This window comes from Lactuca virosa, chromosome 4 (assembly GCF_052849685.1).
Source record: "Lactuca virosa cultivar CGN04683 chromosome 4, Lactuca_virosa_CGN04683_v6, whole genome shotgun sequence".
Lineage (NCBI taxonomy): Eukaryota > Viridiplantae > Streptophyta > Magnoliopsida > Asterales > Asteraceae > Lactuca > Lactuca virosa.
This window is the reverse complement of record NC_136429.1, coordinates 142,371,343-142,380,205: the sequence shown is the minus strand read 5'-3', so window position 1 is coordinate 142,380,205 and position 8,863 is coordinate 142,371,343. Positions and strand designations below refer to the sequence as shown.

At 38.2% G+C, this 8,863-nt stretch overlaps 1 long non-coding RNA gene across 1 annotated transcript; it reads right to left on the bottom strand.

Annotated features, from left to right (window-relative positions):
* Window positions 1–891: 891 nt before the first annotated feature.
* On the bottom strand, window positions 892–1,335 carry LOC145103730 (uncharacterized). Its single transcript, XR_013706817.1, has 3 exons — window positions 1,208–1,335; window positions 1,071–1,121; window positions 892–973 (listed from the first exon to the last, which is right to left on the bottom strand). It is a non-coding gene; the product is annotated as an uncharacterized LOC145103730 (long non-coding RNA).
* Between the last annotated feature and the right edge of the window lie 7,528 nt (window positions 1,336–8,863).

Below are 8,863 nucleotides of genomic sequence, written 5' to 3'. Positions count from 1 at the left end.
CGAGGGCATCCCAATCTAGTTTTGTCCTCAAAGAATCAGAGATCCATGCTTTGATTTTCAATCAATTGTTGTTGAAAAAACAAACTACAAAACAAAAAATGAATGGAGTCAATGGCATGGGTGATCACTTGTTGAATATACCATACTTCACATAATGCTTTGGGTCTAAAATATGCAATGTTCAAAATATTAAAGGAACAAAAGAAGACTTGCTAGCATTTATTCCTCTTGACCCTTAAGCACATACTGCATCTGCACTTCTTTTTAGGTTCTGTTAGTGGTTTCTATTCATGTACATTTATTTTCATGTTAACAGTCAATTTGATCAACGAGGATAAAATGGTAATTTCATATAATACCATTCAAACCTCTTTGTTTACTTCTTCTCATTCAATGTGAAAAATCTAATCTTTTGTTCTTTATTTGGTAATAACACTTGTTGTTTCGCCGAATCTTTTTGATCCTTTGGATTGAAGGAAAGGATTTCCTGGTTATTTGGCTTAGAAGATATCGAGAGCTTCACAAGAAACCACGACGACATAGACACAACAATAATGGCCCCACCAACACCAAGATTCAACTTATACATGAACAACAACGACAGAGGGATATGAATCCCAAATTGAAAAATCGAAAGCGATGCAATCACCTATTAAATTAAAGTTTATGCGATACAACAAATTTATAAGAAATTAAAGAATAAAGGTTTATTATATAAAATAAATATGATATTCATATTATAAATTATACCTATAATTAAAGAAATATTCTTCCAAGAACAAAAACTCCAACTGCAGTATAACTACATGACATACAAAGAGTATAGTAATTGGATTGAAGATGCAATTAATATAAAAACAAGAAAAAAGAGAAAGGGGGTCTCAACATACACATTCCCAAAGCTGTTCTTTGCATAGGCTCCACCCTCATGGCCAGCATACATAAAAAGAGATCCAGAGTGTTTGAGTGAAACCTAATAACACCATGGAAGTCAATCAGAAGATACCAATGAGCATTATCAGCCATAAAAGTATGATAAAGGAACATCAGAGATAACAGGGACAACATACCTCCACTGTAGCTAGGCCTTTTGAGACCATTTCAATCATCCTTATCCTAACCTGGAATCAAAGAAATACAAAGAGGTAATGTTTATAGAACCCCAAACATCATAACAACAATGAAAGGAACAAGGGAATTTCTTTACCTCTTGATCAGACTTCTCATTTTCAAATTTGGGATAGAATGTTGCTCTGATTTTGGCAGTGGAGTAAGTCGAGTTATCTACATTAAAATTCTCCAACAAATCTTTTTTGAACAAACGGCTCAAAGCAGCAGTTTGAGCTGCAGTTTCCTTTCTGGTAGTTTCTTTTGCAGCATCACCAGAAACTGTCCCATAAGACTTTGGTTGGTAGACGTATTTTTTACCATGTAAAGAGTTGGCATTTATTACTGGAGAACATCCAACTGAAACATGGGACGACTGTCCATTGCTTTGACCATGAGGAGGTGCTACTGCTACATCATTCACGGTGATATTCCCAAACTGTGGCACATGAACAGAGGATCATGCACTGTTTTCAGCAATAGCAAGCCTATTAACCCCATTTGTGATAACCTCAGTAGAAGCTGCAGACTTAACTTCTGCAGCATCAAACGTTTCATCCGTTTTGCTACTGCTTGGTTTCTGAATCCACCTCTGGTTTAGTCGACCACCTCTTTTCTGGACAAAAACAATACGAAACATACTTCTCATATATGATTAATCGATTAAAGCCCAATAATTTTTCTCATAAGCCCTTGCCCACCCTCAAATATAAAAATAAAACCAATTACTAACGAAAAGTTAAGTAAACAGAGGTGTTATTGATGAAATACTTGGTTACGTGGCAAGAAATCTGAGATGTTAGAAGCGATGATAAAGCGAGGACGATGAACGAACTGGATAGAGAGAAAGCGAACGAAACTGAAACTCCTCGAAGAAGAATAGAGAGTGCGAGTAGAAGTTATTGCAGAGTGGGATACGAATACCGACATTCACGTAGAAATCGGAAGAGAGGTGGCGAGTGGCGAGCTTGGTGCTCGTTTTTGGTCAACAGATGGCGGATTGAGAGGGGTTTATGAGCTTGTGTGTTCATAACCCCTGAAATTACACTTTTTTTATTGGATTGTGATGAAGAACGTCATTGGAGTTGTTGTTGTTGCTGCTACCGTTTGTATTGTTGCTAGCTAAAACAACAGCGTGAATCCGATTGCAGACGCAACGTTCTCCTGACCTTCTGGTTTCCCTTCTTTCACCAATTTCAGCAACGGATTGACTCTGCCTTCTTCAATTATCAGCTTCCCATACCGATCGTTGTCTCTTGCAAGCGAGACAAGCGACGCCGCCGCGTCGGACCTGTCATCTAGGCTTCCGGTGTACAAAATTGCGATTTTCTCCCAAATTAAACACAAAATAGGTTCATTAGCAGCGATCGGAAAGAGATGAGCTGAGGTCAGAGGTGAGTTTAGGTAGATTCGGTAGTGGTGGAGGCGGATTAGGGTATACAGAGAAAAGGAGAAGGAGAGAGTGAAGGTTGTCGGCTGGTGGCGTGCTTGCCTTGATCGACGTCGACGACCGGGAATGGCAAGTAACGATGGTCGAAGTGCGAGGGAAGAAGTAGGCGGCAGTCAATGTCCAATGTCGGGAGGGGGAAGGAAGGAGCGTCGATAATTAGGGCAAGAGGGAAAGGAAGAAAAAGGAAGGCGGGGTTTTTAATTTTTTAGGATTTCATTTCCCCCCCCCCCCCCAGCTATTAAAGGATGGAACACGCGTTTCCATTAAAATTTATAAAGCGACATCTTCAGACGACACACATTTTATCGTAGGCGCCCTCCGTGTTTTTTTTTTTTTTTTGTTTAGACACTAATTTAAGGGCACGCAAAAATTCACGTCCTAAATCCTTAAAATTTATAGAGAGATGACATTATTTTTAGGTCACACACTTTTGCGTATCGTAAATCGATGTGTATCATAAATTGCGCGTCGTAAAAGGCTGTTTTTCTAGTAGTGAAATGAAGAATTTTTCATTTAAAAGCACATTAAGTTTCATAAGTTATGAAATTGGAAGAGTCTCTTAATTTTAATGTTTTCATAAAATCATTTTATGTCTTCCATAACTTGTCCTCAAGTTATGGAACTTGAAAAGTCTTTCATAAAAACCATATTAAACTCATAAGTTATGGAAACCAAAAGTTTTTGAATTGTTCAAAACTTGCCCTCAAGTTTTGGAATTGGTAAAGTTCCCCCCCCCCATGAATACTTTAATTCCAAATTAAACCCTTAGAATTTTAAAAGTTTAAAATTCGACCCTTATACTATTATAATATTATAGGTTTAATATTTATATATATGTATAAGAGTAAGTCAGTCTTACCGTTAGTAGGCCTCATTCACGAAGTCGGTCTATAAAGAGGGGTATAGGTTACTGCCTATAAAATGTCAGTTTAATGGGTGTCCACTCTCACCCACCACTTCCTTGACTGGTGGAAGGTCGTTAGTCGAACGGGTAGGACAGGACATTAATTCTCCCTTCATTAAAAGTATAATGATAAATACTAAGTAACTAAACTCTTATAAATTCCCAATCTTAGTTACTTAGGAAAATGTGAATTTGGTGCTAACCCATGAAATTGCACTTTGCACCTTGTTAAGTCGTTAGTGGAAAGTGTGTGGTTAATCGGCACACTAATCTGGGACTGACAATGTGTGGCAAAGGGTAGCTTGATTTTAATCATAGATCAATGGAGCGTCTGTGGTTAACCGGCACATTGATTAGGTGGTTGTAACATTAAGTGTACCAAGTTAATTTTCATGGTTATTCACTCCTTGTTTGTGATCCTCGGCATCCCAGTCACAAACTTGAAGGGCACAATTGAGATTTAAACATGCCGTTGAATAGTTCAATGAATCTTAAAAGATCTAGGAGTTTCAATCCATTTAAGACCTAAAATTCCTTTTCGGTTTTCATGGTGGAAATTGGTAAATCGTCATTTACCTACCTTCAAATATTTTGTAGCTTGGATTACGGCATCCCTCTTCCAAGTTATAAAATATTGTGTTGGGTCCTAGCCTTAATATTTCATATTGGGTGTTATATTAAGGACTTAAATCAACTAAACTTGAATTTCTCCCTCATAGATGTCTAGTTATGACAACTATGGTCTTCCTTATCCTTTTGGATAAAGCTTTCCTAATGAAGATGATGTCCCAAATGGCGATCAAGGTGAAAGAGTAATCCCTTTGTTGTACATTAATGGGACTGGAAATCATACTTCACTTCCTCCACCTCCTCCAATTATTCTCCCTAACCCACAAGTTCTTGAAAAGTGCAAGGTCACTCAATCCCTATTGGCAAGCAGTGTCTATATGTACTCTCATCTTGGAGATGAAGTCTCATATTGACAAGCTGGGAGAGTTGGGTGTCGAAGTCTCAAGGAAGTTGACTGTTGACTGGGTTCTTCAATCACTCTCCGAGTCATATAGTGAGTTCATTAAGGACTACTATGTGACAGACCACGATCTGACCCTTATCGATCTTACCAATTTGCTTGTTGTTGCTGAATCAGCAATGATTTGGAGCACTGGTAAAGCAAATGTGATTGGAAGATCTACTTCCCAAACTTACATGGACATTGAAAATGGAAACATTGGAAGTCCAGAAAAGCTTTCTCTTCCCAATGGAAATTGATCGGCCATAGTCAACCCGGTTGATCAAATGGTAAAGAGAAAGGCTAAGTCTGAGATAGTCTCATGCACCATTACTAAAGAGTCCATATGTTTCTATTGCCAAAAGAAAGGGCATTAGTTGCGAAGCTGCCCTGTTTACCTGGAAGTTCACTAGGATGGTAAAAGTCAATAAATTTAACTATGCTTCAGGTAAAAAGTCCATTATATAACTCTATTAAGTTCCTATTTGAAGATTCTTATTACATGATGTGACTGGGTCGCATTTTGATGTTTTGTAGAATCGAAAAAGGATAGGAAGCTTAGAAGAAGAGTATGCTGAATCTGATCGTGAAGATGGATTTCGATCGCATGATTCCAAGATCAGAATTTTCAACTATTGCTTAAGAGTTATGATAGATTGCTTAAGAATAGATAACAACATAGTTTTCATATGTTTTTGCATTGTAAGGATAAGTTTTTTCTCAATTTTAAAATAAAAGGAAAATTTTTTATTTATTTTAAGTATCCTTACAATGGCATTTGTGAAAATTGTTGTTTACATGATTCCATTGATAGCAATATTGGAAAATGGATTTGATTCTTTCGTTTGTGGTAGTGTCATAATTTACCAAATAAGGAAAGATTCTCATCACCCAAGTTTCAGTTGGATAGAAACTTGGAATCATGCAACTTGTATTGTATGATGAATGAGAATTTTCATCTTTGGGAAATTAAGACTAATTTCTTGTTCACATGTATATGTGAGTCAAGTGAAGGACTGGGAGATCAGGTACACTTGGTTGTGCGCTGATCAGGTCCACCACAAAGAACGATAAGGCTATTCGTCATGATTTACTAAAGTTTTTGAACTCACCTAGGACAAAGGTGGTTATGCTTACAAGTTTAAGTGTAATTCCGAAACATTGGAAAAGTGTCAATGTATGGCAGGACGAATGAGAAGAATCAAATTAGGCAGAAAGATAAAAGTTTCTCCAATCTGAAAAGATGGGAGAGTACTTCAGTATCATGTTTTATGATCATCCTAATGATTATGAAAACCATATCACAATTTATCCTCTAAGGACATCTTGGTGCATTTGTTTGGCTAAGAAGAGGAATCGTGAATTGTTGAAATGGTTAAATCAAAAGATGAATCATACTTCGTTCCAAAATTGAGTCTTAGAGTAACACTCCAAGATCGAGCCTTGAGTGACATAATGTTAAGAAGGTTTAAAACACTTATCAAATGTAGAGTAAAATGTTTTCTACTCTTGTACATTTGAAATTGGTGAGTTGTGATGTTTTGGATAAAACAAAGACCAACTAAGACCAATAGTGTGAAGTGTTTTCTTGATAAGAATCCGCACTAACTCTTGAATATTTGCTTTGTCGAGGAATGGTTCTTGATAAGGGAATCTGTAGTTTGTCTAGGTGGCCTAAACATAGCTGCAGTCGATCATGCTTTGGAAGTAGGTATTGAGGCAAGACTGTCATGAATGGGTCTGTAGTTTGTCTAGGTGGCCTAAACATAGCTGCAGTATTCATTAGTGCTCCTAGAATAAGATTCGAGTATTGTATTAAACCCACGCTCATTTGAATCACTTCATGGATTTTATCACGAGTGATCATGAGACGATAATATCTTATATTCTTCAAACCTAGAGATATGAGTTGTTGACTATGAGTTGGTTGTACATTGATTGTACGAAAATGCATCAGTAACTTGATGTTATAAAACGTGCCTTTGTATATGATTCAACAAGTAGTTAGTACAAGCATATGAGTCGAAGTTTATCCATTCCTTTTACCCTTGGAGGGATAAAAGTGATATCTATGGGCCCCTTGATGATTTGGTGATGACAACCTTAAGTGCTCGGCCGGGCCTGGACTGATTTGATTTGTTCAATTAGTCGGACGTCATAAATCGGAAATCGAGAAACAACAGATGGACAGAGAGAATGATTATAATCCATGTCTCAGTCCATATGGTATCTAGAATGGAGGAATATATGATCCCTTATCTAATGGACATGTCATTGACTAGGTCAGAGTTCGACAGCGGCTTTTAAGAGCTACGATTGCTAGTCGGGTTTTGGAGTCTTACTTGCAGTAATAGTTTTAGACTTATCCAAGTGGGAGACTGTTGGATTAGATGTCTAAGCCCATAACTATTATTGGTATGTACTCGACCCGAGAGTAGCATGATCCATTTGGGTTGCATATCATCAGGACAATTTGTTAGGATGGATTCTTGAGAGAAGGTTATATATGATTTGTTAATATATTATAAGTTATAATATATTAATATGAAATCATATGTTTTAATTAGTATTGATCAAGAATTAATTTGGAATTAATTTAGTGATCAAAGGAGACTAATTAAATCTATGGGGACTAATTATGGTAATTAGTTATATTTATATGTGTTGGGCTTATGATCCATGTTGGACCAAGTTTATGTATGGATACATAAAGAGTTGGGCCACATGAACCATGGATCATAACACCCATGGGTATGGATTCGAGGTTATACCCATGACCCTTGGAATCCTACATATAAATATGTCCATTCATAGCCAAAAACGCCTAGACTTGTACTTGAAGTTCATGGAGGTGTTTTTGGGTGCATGGAATTCTCTCTCAAGTTCCACCTTTGTTCATGATGTGTTGTGACTTCATTTGAGGTTTTCACATTATTAGGGCTAAGCTCTTAAGGCCAAATACATCAAGACGTCAAGCTACATAAAAGGTATTTTATCCTAACTAGTATCTTGTATGGTATATGTCAATTGCATGCTAGTTATAGGCTTAATACCTTGGAAACATCATTGCATGTATAATTAGTGAAAACATAGATCCAAGGTATTTAGGGTTGTATGTGCACCATAGGATGTTGTAGTATACTAAGACCAACAGGTATAAGGCTGCAGTAACATTTTTTTGGTTGCAGATCTGAAGAAAACCCCACCGCCACCACCGGGAGGTGGTGGCTGCCATCCCAAATCCGTTGTTGCCGCCGCCGTGAGCCACCAGGTGGGTGACTAGAGTGTATACTGCTATCTGAAGTGTGTGTATGTGTTTTTATGTGGCCGGAAAAGCCACCACCACCACCGTGAGGTGGTGGCTGCCGCCATGTGCCACCGTCGGCCACCACAAGGTGGTTGTGTGTGTATTTTATTTAGATGTGTTATTTTTTGGGTTAAGCATTGTAAAATGTAATTAGAGACTAGTATAATAAAGAAAATTCATAACCACCACCGTGAGGTGGTGGCTGCCGCCACCGGCCGCCGTGTTGGGTGGCGGTGTGCTTTGCATGTGTTTGGATTACTTTTGGGATGCTTGGACTCGATTGGACTAGAACCATAACCACCACTGTGAGGTGGTGGCCACCACCGTGAGCCGCCGTTGACCACCACTATCCGAGGTGGTAGTAGGTGGTGCCCGACTAGCGAAACCTTAATGGGCCTAGTAAAACCCTAATGGTCCTAATGAAACCCTAATGGATATAAGGACTTAGCTTTTGGGCCTATTGGGTTGGGATTGGGTTGGAAACCCTAATTAGGGTTTAGAAAACCCTAATTTTGGATATATTGGTTTGGACTTATCGGGACCCGCATTTTGGGCCATTGGAATGGAATTGTGAATTACACCCAATCACACCATGTGATTTATCTAGTAGAGTGATGGACTTAATGGATTAAGTCCTTAATGGGTTAAGTGAGAAACACTTAACCCTAATCGTCATTTTATGTGAAAACCCTAATTTCACTTGGGCCTTGAGTTGGGCCTTTCTATTGGGCATCGATGATTGGGTTATTGGCAGGCCATCCAAGAATAATTATATGGACTAGAATATTTAGATGGGCTTTAGGGTAAGGCCCATATGTGAGGTTCGGGCCCAATTTGGAAAATTAGGCCATAGATGGGCCATAATTGGGCCTTTATGACTATGAGATAGTGGGTCATTAGAAATGCCAAATGTTTGGACTGGACTAAGTAGTTGGGCCTTAGAATAAGACCATCTAAAGGTTTGGGCCCAATTTGGAAAATTGGGCCATATGTTGGGCTTTGACTCATAGTTGACTTTTGGGCCTTTCGAATTGGGCCTTGGGCTTGAATAAAGCTAAGTTAGGGGTAAAGTAGTATTTACCCCAA